Genomic DNA, 16785 nt, shown 5'->3' with positions numbered 1-16785 from the left:
AAAAAAAAAAAAAAAAAAAAGATTTGAAAAGTCACAAAGACAACGTTGCTTAAAGTAATCCTAACATTTGTACAGCACATTATGGCTTAGGAAAGAATTCCTGTGATCATATTTGATCTCACAAAAATTTGAAGTTGGTTGATTTTCCAAGCAAAAACACTCCCTTACATTTCGTAGCTTGAAAATATACTTTCTTATATTAATTTGATCATTTTATTTCCTTCCTCAGTATTCTCCTGCAATTTTTATCTTACTCTCCTACTCGTAAAACCTTCAGTGACCTTCCAGAATCAAACAAAGTCTCTCCTGCACTGCCCTTCATGTTTTGACTCAGCTGGGTCTTCCACCATCGTCTCCTGTGTTCACCACCTTGGAAACACATCTCTGCCGTTGTTCTCCCTGCTCCCTGCTCCACTCACGCCCTTTCCTTCCTTTTCTCCTGACTTCTCTGCAGTGATAAGTCTCTCTCCTAAACCCCAACCAGCTCTTAAAGATTTCTTTTAGCTACTACCTTTTTAATAAAATCTTTCTGCTAACACCCTCAGATTCGAATGTGATCTTTTCCTTTTCAAGGTTCTCACTATATCTCATATCTTCGTTTCAAAACCTCTAACCTAGCAGTGTCACAGAAACAAGTATCCTGCTAGATTATAACATCTTTAAATCTGTGAAAGCTGTGACATGGTCTTGTTCTCTCTCTCTCTCTTTGGTTTTTGTTTGTTTGCTTGTTTGTTTGTTTTGGTACTGCGGATTAAACCCAAGCTTTCCCCACTGAACCAGATTCGTGGCCCCACCCTTTTTACTTTACTTTTTTAGGCTGGGCCTCACTGAGTTTCTATTATCCAGTCTGAGCTTGAACTTGAGATCCTCTTGCCTCAGCCTCCCAGAATGCTGGAATTAGAAGTGTGCAACAGTTTTTTTGTTTTGTTTTGTTTTGTTTTTTTTTAAACTCAGGCCAGATCAAGCATCATTTCTGGTGCAAATTCTCTTTGCCAGTTTTTCCTTACAGTGTGCTTTTAAAAGATACTTTATACAGATGTGCTTATCACACTTGCTGTTTATCCTCTCCGTTAAGCAGAAAGCTCCTTGAAGGAGCATAGCAGCCTGACTTTAAGAAAAGCCATAGCTTTTCTGAATACTATTTGTGTGACCTTTGGCAAGTAACTTAACCTATCTGTGTTTCAGCTTCTTTATATCTAAAGTGACGATAACAACAGTACTTATCCCAAATAATTATCGAGAGGATTGTGTTGATGCATATGAAGTGCTTGATAAGCATAGTTAGGATAGTTTTATACTATGTTATCCTATATATTCTTTATATATATATATATATATACATACACACAGGGAATTGAATTCAGGTCCTTGCACTTGCAAGGCAGGCAGTGGAACTACTGAGCTAAATCCCCAGCCCTCCTATGTATTCTTATTGACAAGAATAATGCTTCAACTAAGCAGGTACACAGCAGATATTCAATGAATAAATGAATAAATGAGGACAGGAGTGTGTAATGCCTATTTCTAATAGATTCTCAACTCAAAAAATGGGACTGTATAGCCCTTACTCATAGCTTTCCCACAGCAAGTTCAAGTGAGGTTTATAATAGGCAATCAATAAATATTTGCAGAGTTTTATAAATATTAATCTAATCCAGTAACTGGCAGATTGAGAACAATAAAAATACCCTGTGCACTGAATTAGGTTCATATCAAATAAATAGTCACATGGGATTTTATTTTAAGATTGTGAAACATATTTCCCTTTTGTTTTAAAGCTCCCTGTGGGAGAGATTATATAATGTGCATGGTTGTTTTTACCCAGGCCCCAGCACTGCTCTGATCACATGGAAGAAATCCACAAGGCAGGTCCCAGAGCAGCTGGTGGAGGGAGCCATAGGCGATGCACCTGGAGCACAGTATTGGTGCTGAGATTCCATGGGGGCCAAAAGGTGGAATTCAGACTCCAGATGCAGCTGCCACTGGGAAAGGTATAGAGAGCTAGGCAGTGGCTCTGGATATGGGGAGATGAGGACTCTGAACCCCAAAGGAAATCTTCCTTCACACCGAGCCTTTGGCTGGCAATAGTGAATCAACCGGAGATTGTGAAAAAGCAGATTAGAAAAAGAAAAATCCCCTCTTGGCAGACCAATCGGGCAGGTATGGGGCTATTTCACAGTCCAGCAGACATGCACATTCACGTCAGCGACCACACTGCAATCAAGGCAGGGACTTGCTTGTTCGGATAGAAATGCTTACACTGGCCTCTTCCCCTCCACCCCTGCGTTGTCACTCAACTTTTCTCATTCTGTGTTGGAGAAGTTTATTTTTTTTTCTCCCTTTGGCTTTTTAAAGTAACTTCAGTAGAGCAGCTAATGAGGCGGTGGAAAGCAAGCTGGTCCGTTCAGGGTTGCTAATGACTCCATTCCCGGGAGCCTAATCAAAGATTTGTACATTTAATTGCTGTCAAGTCAGCTCCAACCACCTGCCATTTCTGCAGCACCTGAGCTCCTAGCTCTGTAGCCTCTGATTCTAAATAAATCCATCACCATTTTAAAGGCTGGAAAGCCAGGCTGCTGGGCAACCTTGAATCCAGTTTGTCCAGGAGGGCAGAGAGTGGGGCCTACTTGCCTGATAGACTTGACCCTGAAGAGAAAATGGACTGGTGTGACAGGTGTAGGATGGAAGAGAGGTGGAAGAAGGTGACAGTTTCTTTGGAATGTTGGTTACTTTTATCTGCAAAGATGACTTAATCCACAGCTCCAGCGTGGATTGTGCCATAGAGCAGTGTGGGATCCTTGCCAGTTAGCATGGTACTTGTTTTATTGTCATTGTGTTGTTCTCCCATTAACAGTGTAGTTTTGTGCTGGGCTTTTTTGGAGGTTGGGGGCTGAAAAAAAAAACAGTTAACTTGGACCTAATGATAAAAGAGTTTAGCTGCCTTGGTGGGGGTGTAGTAAATCAGCAAGGTAAGAAAATGATTCTTAGCCATTGTCCTAATTGCAGTAAAAATTATCTAAACTCACATACTGAATTCTAACCTTATCCTATTATAGGTACATAGATATACCTGTTAGATCTGATCTTCCAAGATCAGTCTCTAGGGCAACTTTTCTCAAGCTTGAATGTACATCAAAATCACCTGGAAGGTTTATTAAATACAGTTCTTGTGCCCAACTCCTGTGCCTGATTTGATAGGCTTGAGGCAGGGCCTGATGAATTATTTCCAAGTCTAACAAGTTTCTGGATGTGGTCAGTCCCACTGAACCTGGGGGGGAATGATCTGAAGGACTTTGGGAAATGCCCAGTGTACTATTGACAGGGGGTGAGACATCATTTACCAAGAATCCAGCCACTTTCGACCTGTGACTAACTACATTGGCCATGGGGCTGAGGGGCTGGCCCTGGAATTTAGTGGAAGGAGAGGAGATTGTTCCCATCTGAGGCCACATATTGCATGTAACAGACACACACACCACAGGTTGAGTGAGAAGTTGGGCAGAAAGGGAGTTTGACCCCTAGACAAATACTTGAATCTCTTTGGGTGGAATGCATTTGGAAATTCATTCTCCTCTAGGGTGACCAAACACAGCAGTTGTCCAGGACCAGCCTTCCTAGGGTCCCCAGTGCAAAAACTGAGAGTCCCCAGCAACCAGGAACACTGTTCACCTGTCTCTCCTGAGTCATGAAGGGTACATTAATTCAGATTTACAAATAAAATAAAAGTAAACTTTGCCACATATTTTTCTATACCCTTACCAAAAAAAAAAAAAAAAGCAAACAACAAAAAGAGAGAATTAAAGTGTTTAGATTTGTGTCTGCACTTATTCTTAGTTTGCTATCAGTAAGCAGTCACAACCTATTTTTCATTACTTATTTACGAAGAAGAAACTTCCTTTCTTTTTATCTTTTTAGGAAATTTGCTAAACTTCAACTGATTTATAAAATAAATTAGAAGAGACAAATGCCTCTAACCTTGTATAGAAACCTACCGCTTCCAATTGGCCAGGACCTAAAACTGTAGGGTAGTCTTTCAAGATCAACTAGTTCGTTGAAGCTATTTTAGTGACTACCTATGTTCTAAAGCTTTCTGATAATTATTGTTTTCATGTATTTATTTGTCTTCCTCCACTATGCAGTGTTGCTACCTTATTCTAGATAAGGGCACAGTTGTTTTGATTTCCTCCTTACTGCTTAGTCTACTTATATCAGGGGACCCTAGAAAGAGTGCAAGACAGACTTACTAGGAAACTAAATTAATTCTAAAGAGTAAAAACTGTATGATCCACCAATCAGATGGGGAAAAATACTGTTAATTGTTATTCATTTACAACCATAAATCTTTCCCCAGAGTGCTTGAAATCACAGAAACAAAGGAATATTTGCTCTTTGTTTGCCTTTGGAATTTAGATCAGAATGCATCCATGACCTGGGAAGATTAAAAAAAAGCACTATTTATTTGACAAGACTGAGAGAGCAAGTGTATGTGTTGTGGTATATATATTTTCATGGAAAAATTAGATCACCAGCCTTCCTGATGGAAAATCAATGTTCTTCACTTCAGGTTGAGAATTCCCCAGGAGCAAAAAATGCCTTTAAGAGGGGACTCTTAATTCTGGATTCCCCTACGTGATGTTGTGGTGATAGTATAGTGCCCTTCAACACTCTCTACTCACCCTGAAAGGTGTGGGGGAAGCACCGTTCTGTGGGAATACCCTTCCCTCATCAGAGCACCTTCTGGCCCCTGGGCTGCTTTCATCAGCCCTACCTTCATGTCACAAATATGCTGTACCTCGTGTGATACAGCCTTGGGTCACTTGTGTGTGTAGTTGTCTTCCAGTTTGACTGCAAATACTTTGAGGCCAAGATATAAGATACACCTAGGGTGAGTGCTTTGTTGTCTTGTGCAGAGCCTGGTGCTTAGTAGGTATTCATATGTATTTGCTGCTTGAATGAGTAGCTGCTACACTTGAAGTATTTTCTACAATTCTAAGCATAATTCTAATTTATATGGAATTTATTGTGAATGCTGTAAATAACATTTGGGCCAAGTAAAGAGATTCTTACTGTTTTGCTCTTATTTCATGTATCCTAGTCACAGACATGTTCAAAGGTTAAACTGACTGCTTCTTGAGAGACAGGATTAAGGACAAAATATCAGAATGGCAACTGGACTGCTCTATTTCATCCAGAGTTCATGAACTTCTCTCCCTTTGGCTCTGTAAAAACCCAGAAATATGGAAAATAAGATCATCAGCAAGCTCATCCTTCTCACTACCTTATTTCTCTTTCCTCTTTCCATGTAAGTTGGAAGACTGCCTTTACCTCTGCTATAGGAGTAAGTCTGGCTCCAAGAAGCACTTATTCTTATGCTATACATCTTGCTAGAAGTAATGCCTAATGGGATCCCACTGTGAGACGTAGGTCTTTCCTCAGCGCAGCCTCACACACTAACAATCACAGCTTCTATATCAATCCCTCCCAACCATTCAGGCCAATCAGTGGTGGAAAAAATGGAGAATGCTCTCCTTTGGAAAACTTGACTTTTTTTTTACAAGTGTGGCTCACTTTATCCAACAAGTGTGGTTTCAAAGAAAGACTTGGAAAAGATCATACTTTTAGAAATCTAGTCACATTTAAAATGTACAAGAAAAAGCTAGCTACTTAATGGAGTTGTCTATGAATACATTCAAAATGCTCTCATTGCTAGTGGAATATCAAGCCATAACTGGGTTTGCACCAGCAAGACACATGAGAGCTATTAACAACTAGCCCCAGGCAACACAAAGGTTCAGACCTATTAATATGTTTGAAGTTCTCTAGGGTACTCAGGCTTGAGGGCTTCAATTTCTTCTCTTTAGTACACTATTGTCTCACCTACTTGGTGCCTGTCACCTCCTCTCTCCTACCTTCACACAGAAAGGGAAGAGAGAACTTTCAAAATTTTCTTTACTTCAGTCCTCCCTTCCAAAGATGTGAGCTTCTTGCCAGAGGGTAGCAAAAAAAGTTAAGATTTGTGTAAAGACCAATGTATTTCTGTGTGTGTATGGTGGTGGGGGATTATAGTGAAGAGTATAGAGAAGAAATAGGGTGGAATTAAGCTACATGTGAACTCTCTCTTCTCTCTCTGACACACAGCTCAGTTGAGAAGGTGGATGAGTATGATCTGTGATAGAACGCAGGACACTTGTCCCATTCCCTATGTTCCTTCTGTTTTCACTAACCTTGTATTCCATGTTCCCAGGCTTCAATTTCTGCTGCAGGCATTGTGGAACCTTGGAAGGTATTCAAGCAGGGCTGTGTTGTAAGGGTGTCATGCTGAATCTATTTATAAGGATTCAGTTAGGCAGTGAGCCAGAGAGAGAGAGAGAAAGAGAGAGAGAGAGAGAGAGAGAGAGAGAGAGAGAGCTGAGAGTCTAGTCAGGATATGTAGCTTATCATTGGTCACTGTGAGAAATTTCCCTGCCATAAACTTCCTGATATTCTGACCCTTCTGTTCTGAAAATTTCCAAGACTATTCCTATGCCAACCAAAAACATGACATGATCTCTGTTTCTTGTGCAATATAGCAGGGGGACCTATGACATCAGGAAGATGTGTGAAAGCTTTGATTTATTGCCTATTCTTTACTGTGGGAGAGTCTAATGATTCAAATCTAATTACAGAACTCTATGTGGATCCAAAATGCTTGTTTAAATGCACAGTGGCCCATGTGCCTCACAGACTCAATGAGTGCATGTGCCAATCACACATACTCAGATGCCAATCTGACCCAGGAAATGCCAAACAGATGATCTCAAAACAATGAACATGCAGGTAGTTGAAACTGCATGGTGGAAGTACCCAAATCCTTCCCTGGAACATCCCACTGTGAATTATTCACTTGACTCTATGTCATCTGCTGGACTTTTCCAGACAAAATCCTGATACTTGCTTTTTATGTATCTCAGAAATTCATCCCTAGTGTTCATCTTTCAAAGGAAAGACAACCTTTTACTGTTTCCATCGGTCTTTGTCCTAAGGATGGATTAAACCCAAGGATGCAGAGCTTCAGTGTCATTAAGACTCCACCACCAGGACCACCAAACAAAGAAGCATAAATTGAGTCTTACTTCCCAGCTCTCTAATTTAGCATGACAATTTTCTGACCAAGTCACATCTCTGACCTCAGCTGATTCACCTGCTCAACAGGGATGACACCCCTTCTTGGAGAGTTCTTGGGAAAAGTCAATGAGATGCTGTGTGGAACAGGTGGGAAATACACGCAGGTCACATTGTGTGTTTACCTAAAGATCACTCAGACCCCTGCCCTTTGCCCTAGCTGGAAGACTATACTGAAAGATGCATATGTGATACATTGAGCTCATCTTTTACCCTAGCTGTCCATTTTCATTTACACTGTCAGCAAGTTCTAGAAGTCAAGTTCAGGATGCTGTTCCCACAGGAACCCTCTGTCACCTCTGCGAACTGTCATCAGCTTACCCCATGAGGGGATGGTGCCCAAGCCTGACCCCTAGTTAGTTATCAGTTCAGTCATCTGGAATTCCTTTGTGTCTTTTTTAGACAAACTTTTTCTCTCCCTTGTTCTAGCCTCTGGCAAACTTTAATAGGTTTTCTGTTCCTGTCTTTACTAGAATGTTCCATAAATGCAAGAGTTTGCTATAGTCTTTGGGCTGACTTCTTTCATTTCGCATAATGCATTTGAGATTGATCCACATTGTTTTGTTAGTCAACCATTTGCTCCTTTTTTATTCCATTGCATGAATGTAGGACAGTTGGAATGTCCATCCCCAGTTGAAGAAGAATGAGATTGTTCCCATGTTTTGGTGATTATAAACAAAGCTATAAATATTTGTATAAAGTGTTTTGTGGTTACATACATTTTTATTAAACATTTTGTTTTAAGAGACATATTAAACTTTAGTTTTAGTGAACATTCAGAGACTGAAAGACTTAGGGAACCCCTGGGAAGAGGAGAGAGAATATTTCTTAAGTCAGTTATCAGTCAGGCCCAGACCTGTCAGTTAAACAAGTGCTCATTGCAGCAAGAGGCTGTTATTATTTTCACTGAGGACTTTTGCAGACTAGAGATTAAAATTAACTCTATCTCTCTGAGGCCCAGGGGAAGAACATAAGTACATGCTGGCAACCATCAATTTAGTGGGCCTAAGGTTATCTGGGTAGTTAAAGTAATATTTCCATGGATTCTGGCAATTCCCTGATTAGGTTGCTTGTGTGGACTGGGTGAATTCTTCCAATTATTGGTAACTGTTTTTTAATAGATAAGGAAGAATATGGGTTTCCTAATAAACTTCTTCAGAGTCATCCAGTTTGAATAAACTCTCATCTCTGGCTAAATTTGGAGGAGAGAAATTCATGTTTCCTAGTTAAAAATAGCTATGTTGGAATGCACAGCATTCCAAGATAATTATTAATCTCCATTGCAGATTTAAGTCTTCTTACCAACTCAACCCCCTTTTTCCTGTACCCATCAAAAAGAGGAGTTAGGGAGGGGTTTAGCTATACTAATAAGAATGTTCAGCTAACCTCAGAATCTCACTGCATCTCTCCCCCATTCCACCTCTGGCTTTTAGAGTGTGTAACCCCTCACCACTAAATGTTCTTGTTCACCCAGAATATATTTATTGTGTGTAGTTGCCTGGAGTCAAGTCCTTGGATAAAGGTGGAAGTTCAAGGAGATGAATGTACCAGAGAAAGAATCTGACCTTTATCATGTGAGACTGAATGAATTCCAATGAGATAGGGTTATAATTATCTTTGAACAATTTTTTTTAAGAAGAAGTGAGACTGTAGAAGAATATATAGCTAAAATGTAGTGCCAAGCATTTATAATAATCTGAGGCTCTGCTGTTTTAAAGATATGTATAGAGCATTCCAGTATTATTTCTGTGATCTGCTCCAGTATAAAATGTAATTTCAGTGAGGAAATACGTTTGGAGTTTTGAATGAGCAATTTACAAACACAACCTTGAATGAAGCCCATCATAATTTGAAGAGTATTCTATCAATGGCTGATTTACCAAAATTATTTGCTTTGGGTTTATTGATACCCATGTTGGGAGGCATCAGATCAACCAAGAGTCAGGTTTCATCAATATTACTGATAAGTTTTGAGACCTTAAGGATTAATAATAGTAAGAAGAATAGTAATGATAGTAACACGAGCTAATTTTCATGAGCACAATCAGTGTTGGAGTTCACCCCAGTTCTAACTTCTTTCTCCTTCAACTCATCCAAAACAGGAGTAAGCAGGAAGATAAATCGTGGCTAAAATCAAGTTTCTGGTCTATCATTCTTAGGTAAATATTGTCTGCAATTGACATCATTACTCTAAGTTATGGATCTTTGCCTGAAAATATGGATAATTAATAAATTATAATGTATAACAATTTTAAATAAATAAACAATTATTAAAACTGACAAATCAAATTAATAATGTCACGGTGATTGTATAAGATGATTCAGGTACTTAACTTAGTGTCTGGTTAGCATCTACACAACTACAAGCAAATTAAATAAGAGTGAACATAATACTTGTTTCCTCAAATATAAAATCCAGCAGGCCAAGATTTCTCCTAAGGTCTCTCAGGTTTCAAGAAAGCAAAGCTTTGTGTCTCCTGTGTTGGCAGGTGAGACTGTCCCAGGTGAGGATCCATGGAGAGTGGCTTGCAAATGGATCTGCCTCCAATGTATAGGAACAAAGCCCAAGCAGACCTCACACAACCAGACTAGGGATTGAGGTAGCTCCCCTCATACTCCATTGCCTTCCTTTGCCTCCTCTCTTTGTTCTCTCTTTCTCCCTGCAGGATGTCTGTCACTCTTCTCTCCTTGTATCTCTGCATTAGTTCACTACTTTCTGCTAACTGACTTTCTTTGCTTCCTCCTCATTGTGAAAATTGATGAAAAGGCTGCCCCAGATTTACTAAGCGTAAGTTGTCATTGAAGGGTCCACCACCATCTGACCACATTCTCTATGGATCTTAACTCAATATTTGAAAGTAAAGGCTTGGGTGATCTAGGCCTCAGGAGAGATGCCTACCAATCATCCAATAAGCTTTGACACAAGGAGGGAGCCCATGTAAGCATCAGGGAAATGGGTAGTGAGGTTCTAGAGAAGGTACTTGTACTCTACTGGTTTAGAATGAGACATTAAACAAGCAGCAATTCATGAGAGAAGAAGTTGAGTGGGTGGAGTTTAACTAAATATGGATGAATCGAACAAATCAGTCACAAATTCAGTCACAGCTGTAAACCAAACATTATTTCCTAAGGGTCAGGCATATGTGGGATATTTTGTACAGGTCTAAAACTCATTCATCAAGGGCTAGCAGGAAAATAAACTATCTGCAAAAAGTATCTCATGAAGAATAACTAAAAAAAGCTTAGCTAAGAAAAAATAGTATTTCAGGAAAGTTTTTAAAATTCAGAGTAGGACTAGCTGTCCATGAATTTTAATGGCTTTGTTGTGGGGAGAGCTCTTTCTTTTTCTTTCTTTCTTTCTTTCTTTCTTTCTTTCTTTCTTTCTTTCTTTCTTTCTTTCTTTCTTTCTTTCTTTCTTTATCTCTCTCTCTCTCTCTCTCTTCCTTCCTTCCTTTCCTTCCTCCTTCCCTCCCTCCCTTCCTTCATTCATTCTTTCTCTTTGGCCACAAATATGCCACTGGGGGTATCCTATAAGTATTTTGAGAGCTCCGTTTCATGGGAATCACACTTTCCTATTCTTCCAGAGCTTCAAACATGGATGATTTTGTGGGGTAATGGCCCTTTGGAGGGGTAAATTTTAAAGTAAATGTTACTGGAAGCAATAGTTATTAGAATTGAAATAGATGGAAGTCTTAGTGGGGATGCAAAGGGACAGGGAGGAGTTTGGGGGAGGAAGGGATGCAGACAAAAACTGTGAAGGATCAGTGGAATTTCACTAGGTAGATAAAAGGACCAGTCTCTCAGAGAAAGAAATAATATTTATAAAAACACAGGGGTAAGAGTTACTATTGCTTATTAACCATAAGCATTGCAAGGACTGAACTGAAACAATGCCTCTCTCTTTTGCTTCCTGGCCATTATGAAAAGAGCAGTTTCCTTTACCACATCTTCCCACCATGATATGCTGCTTCACTACAGACCCAAAAGCAAAGGGGCCAGTTGACTAAGCACTGAACCAAAAATGGGCCTTTCCTCTTTTTAATCTCATTATTTTAGACATTTTGTTATAGTAACAGAAAGCTGCCTAGCACAAACATGTATTAGGAAAGGTGTCAGGAGAACTGACACATACAAGTGGGGAATAAGCCAGAGCCTGACCATGTTGGGGGGGCTCTCGTCCTCTAGTGCTCTTACAGGGGTTCATCATAGAGCTTTAGAAAATAAAATCTTCATTCAATTTCGATGCTGAACTGAAAAAGGAATTAATGCACGATAATCAGTTGTTAGCTATTGTATTGATCCAAGAAAAAAGCAATAAAAGCCTTGGGATAGAGAGAACACAACAAACCTAATAGGCTATTTTATAGGAATTTAGATTCATCTGTACTTGGCAACCCACTGAATGGAAAAAAGGGCTGTATTGAGCCCAGTTTCTAAGTAGATGATTAGTGGCTTTATCAGTTAGAATGGGAAACATAAACTAAGGAGATGATAGTTTGAAGAGGAAGACAAGCTTAGTTTTTATCTGCTATGGAAATTACCAGAAACATATTGTTGCTTGATATAAGGAAGATTGGATCAACATTTAGATCTGTGCAGAAAGGAGTTTCCCATCATAAGGAGCATTCAAGCAGACATTTGTACAGCCATCTGTCAAGTTAGTGAAAGAGGTAGCTATTCCATGTAGTTAGAAGCCAGAGTAAACAACCTTTGAAATCTCTTCCAACTTTAAGATTCCATGATTCCACAATAGAAAAAAAAGGCTAAGTGTTCCATACACTGGTGATGTCTCCTGGCAGGCTTTAAATACCACTGTGATATATAGTATGAGATGAAAACAAGTAGAAAAAGAGTAAGTGCACACTTTTTATGTGTATGTTGATAACTGTGCATTTACTTTTATAGACATTTTTATGTGAGGCTGTTTATATCTAGAACTTCAGATTATAATTTTACAGATAAACATTCAGTATTTGATATAGTTGACAATGTCTAAGACACTGACATAGCCAGCTCCATGTACCTACCTGTGTGTAAATATGTGGTTCTGTTCATGCAAATAAAAAGAAAGAACCATGATTTGTAGCTAAAGGATTACTATTTTCCAGTGAGTGCAATATCTATTCTATTGCTGCAGAACAGTCATTTATGAATCTTTTGCAAGGCAATGATTCTGAGGAAAGTTAAATATCAATCTAAGTATAACATCAGCATGTAAACAGATTGATGAATTGCTAGATTGCTAGGATATAAACCTTATGGAACTGCAAATAATGCTCTGAGGAACTGGGATAATTTTAGCATTTCATGAAAACCGAGGATGAGCTAGAGCAACACTATCAGTTGATTAAACTTCCTAATGCTATTCTGGCTTTACTCTCAGGGCTATATAGGACAATTAGCAATCTGAACATTAAAAATATAGCTTGATAGATGGCTTCTCACCTAGTGTAGCATTAACAGATGCTATGGGTGTTACTGCTAGAAAAACCAGTGGAGACAGCCTGGAGAGAGGTTGTTACCTAAGAGGCCAGCTCTGGGAAAGACTCCCTCAACTTTTGTATGGATGTGATTAAGATTACAAAGCATTCTGCAGGGGTTTACAATGCACACAAATATTCATTTACCTTTTAAGTGATAGGTACAAGGTTAGAATGCAGGCTTTCTGTCACTGAATTCTGCACTTTTTTTTTATGAAATGACATTATATTTACATGCCTAATCCAGTGATAGTCTTTTCTGTGTTACTGAAGTAGATGCTTCTTCCTTTTTATTTGCAGATGTAGCCCCACTACTAATGCTGGGAGTGATTAGAATTAAGTGGAAGGAAACTGGGGGCTCATGGGAGAATGTAGGGAATTTTAGGTTAAGTCTATGCAGTAAGAGTGGAGAAGAAAACCAAGCCGTGTTCTTCTGAATTTGAATACCACACAGATAGCCAGTGTGGAAAACTATCTAAACCCTCACTGAGTTTGGGTCCCTCAACTCTCACCAGAACGACCAAAGAAAAAAATAACAATTGGTGGAGCACTCAGAAGGCACCATGGAAATTTTGTCAAGAAGCTTTCATAACTGCAATCCCTCATGCAGGCTGAGGTTGATTCTGAGCGTGGTGGCCAAGTCCATACACTACCTGGGCACAGAGGATTGCACCAGGCTCTAAGCACAAAGAGAGTACAAAGCCATGGCTAGTGTATTGCTCGGTTTCTGGAGTCTTGTTCTATGGATCTGCAATGTGACTACATTTGGATAAACAGGTGTCCAGCACACCACCCCCCACCCCAACACCCAGGACAGCTGCTGGAGGACCACCTGAGACAGGCAGGAGCTGCCCCTGCCCAAGCTGGAAGGTCACTGGGTGAGTATCTTGGGTCTGCTATGGCTGGACTGGAAGACAGATCCCTCGTCTGCTCCCAAACTACCCTCCTTTTCCCTAGTAGAACTTCCAGAAGCTCTGAAGGCTGCAAAGGGACAGGAGCATAAAAGAATCATTTAGCTACATTTTTTATTCCATTATGTTCAACAGCAGACTCTTTATTTAAAAAAAAATAAACAAAAAGGCCAGGAATTTAACTCAGTGATTCTGCTGCCTACCTTGCAGGCACAAGGTCCTGAGTTCAATACCAGGTACCTAAATAAATAAATAAATAAATAACAGTGATATAATTTAAAGTGCTGTTATAATTTTCCTTTGGAAGTAAACTATGTGTCTTTTATCATTGAATAAGGTCAGTCATCTAAACTTCATTAGGTGTTTAAACCAGAGATGTCTCAACACCTTCCTAACTGCCCCTCTAACATGTTTATCTCATGGTGGACGTCATACTGGACAGGTGCAAAGGAAACAACTTTTAGGGCTGAGGATATTAAACAGTGCTAGGAAAACGTATACATATACTCTCCAGTAGTACCTAGGAGGGCTTGCTGTGAGGTATGTCTGATGAGAGCGTACTGAAAGAAGTAATTGTCAGCACATGGACAGAATTAGCTTTGATTTAAATTGACTGATTACTGTTCTATGAGAGAATGGGTGCTAAAGAAGAGGAAGGAAGAGAAAGAGGAGGAGGAGGAAGAAGAAGAGAACAGAAGCAGCAAAGAATAAGACACCATCCTGAGCTTCAAGAAACTAAAATCAAGAATAGTTCTGAAAGGAAATGTCCCAGTCTGATTGGCTACCTTGGTATTGCATTTCTTCATGGCACTGGCATGGTTAGAAATAGTCCCGTTCATGCCAGCTGCCCACTTGCTGTACAGCCTTTGCAGAAGCAGTGTGTTTGCTTGTGCCTGGCTCCCGCTGGCAGGTCCAGTTAGATAAAGCCTCCTCTCAAGGCCAGCTCTCTGTCTCCATGACTCATGAGGCACTCAGGATCAGCTTTCCTGCTCTGAAAACGTCCTAGCAAAGACCCCCTTATCGTTGGGAAAACTTGACCTCCAGCGCACAGAGTGTGTCACAGGGCAGGGGAAGGGAACTTTCTGACTTTAAAGCAAGTTTGGCTTTTGTTGCCTTTGAATTGAACGTTTGTATTTTGAAACTGTTTATGAGAACTTTTCTGAGCAGTGACCTGCAAACAGAGATAACTGAGAAAGTCTGGGGCCACAGTGTCCAAATAACATGGATAAGAATAAGTGAGTTGAATAATAATGGCATTTGGCATCTATTGCTTATGGTTTTCAGTTCTTCAATCCCAGTCCTTCCTTGTTCTGGGCTTTTCATCCAGAGAAAATAGCACAGCTTTTAAAACTTTTGAAAATAAAAGAAACTCTATTTCAGACTCCACCTTGCTGTTTACCAACTAGGAGAATGTACGTGTATTGGTTATGATTGACTTTAGGTTGTAATAGGTGTAAAAGGGATAAAATCTCTTATACAAGGTGTGTGAAAGCGTTAAATGGTGTCATATATACTAAGTGTTTTGCAGTTACTCTGTTTTCTCTCACTGTACAGATAAATGTAGATAATTAATATAGATAACTAATGTAGATAATTACAGATAATGTCCAGAATGGTTAAGTAAATGTCTAAAGTAACACAGTTGTTGCATATTATATCCTAGAATTGAGGTCAGAGCAGGTAGTCAAGTAATGCTCATCAAAATTAGATTAACATTATGCCAGTGTTGCCCAAGTTCTCTCAGATATTTGCCTTTTGGACTAAAGAAGAATGGTCTGTTTAATATATTCACAAACTAGATTAGGTTCAGTTTTTGTCTCTAAGAGAGTATGGGGATAGAAAGGAGAATGATTCCCTGTTGCATTTGTCTTGCAGTCTTCATAATATGAAAGTGATAGCAGAATTAATCCAGGATGATAGATAATAAATTCAGGAAAACATTAATCATTGTAGTCCTTCATATAGTCTTTTGCAACCTAATCTTTATAAACACCCAATCAACATATATTGGTTAGACATGGGCTCTTTTCAGAGCACTCTACTAACTGTCTTATTCTGACAGAGGGCCAGCAGGTCCTGGAACAGAAAACAGACATTTCATATTGCACTAAGCGTCCTACTCTGGAGTGAAATAAACAAGCACAAAGCTAGGACAACAGAACCAAGTCAATATTACAATCTGAGGTTTACAAGTCAAATCACTTACTTTGGCAAATGGAGCAGGTTCTAGACTCTTGCCGGTACCAGATGGTGTTTATTCATATAAAAGGTTCCCTATATCTCCTGGATGAAGCTTTCTATTGTAAAGGCATTATGTCAAATTCTGCTAAATAAAATAATTGTAACTCTGCCTTCCAAATGTATTTGCTTTTCACTTTCAAAATCATACCTACTGTATATCTTTTAATATGTCCCAGGCTTCATTCCCAGAACTATAGGGGATACAAAAAGCCGTTACCTTTATGGAATGGGGCTGGGGACTTGTACCTACCAAAGTGGCTGGTACACAATGGGTCTTCAAACAATGAATTATAGTTAACCTAGAGTGCTCACCATGTGTCAGCCACTGCTGTGAGGACTTCATGTACATGTACACATTTCTTTAAGATGAATCCAGCATAATTAATTGGCACACATTAGCAGAATAACCTATGGCCAGTTACTGAAGTACTCTGGCCTCAGTTCCATCATCTATAATATGGGAACAATCACTGAGTTAACTTCATAGGGTTATTGTGAAACAGACCTGAGTTAATACTGAATAGCATTTGGAATAGTACTGGCATATGTGACTGTTTGATAAACACCAGCCAATATTTGTTTTTATTCTAAGGGAAACTTTCAAGTTATTGGAGGAATCAGGATTTGAACCCAGACTCCCTAGCTCAGGAGCCTTTGATTTTAAATATTGTTTATTAAAATGAATGATGAAATAAGTCAATAAATAGCCCAGAGTCATATAGGCAGATAACAGCAGATTCCAGTACTATCATTCACCTCACAATTTTAACACTAGTTCAAGGCTGAGCTACCAGTGTTGTCAGCTTTCCATTACTGTAACAAAATACCAGAGATTACCAATATAGAGAGTAAAGGTTTATTTTGGTTTGCACTTGTGGAGGTTTCAGTCCATGTTCCATTGGGCCTGTTATGAGCCAGCACGTCACGGTGGGGAGCATGTGGTAGAACAAACTGTTTGCTTCGTGGCTGGATTGAACTAGAGGAAGAATCTC

This window comes from Fukomys damarensis, unplaced genomic scaffold, assembly GCF_012274545.1.
Source record: "Fukomys damarensis isolate Sample0158 unplaced genomic scaffold, DMR_v1.0_HiC HiC_scaffold_38, whole genome shotgun sequence".
NCBI lineage: Eukaryota > Metazoa > Chordata > Mammalia > Rodentia > Bathyergidae > Fukomys > Fukomys damarensis.
Note: the sequence above shows the minus strand (reverse complement) of the source record.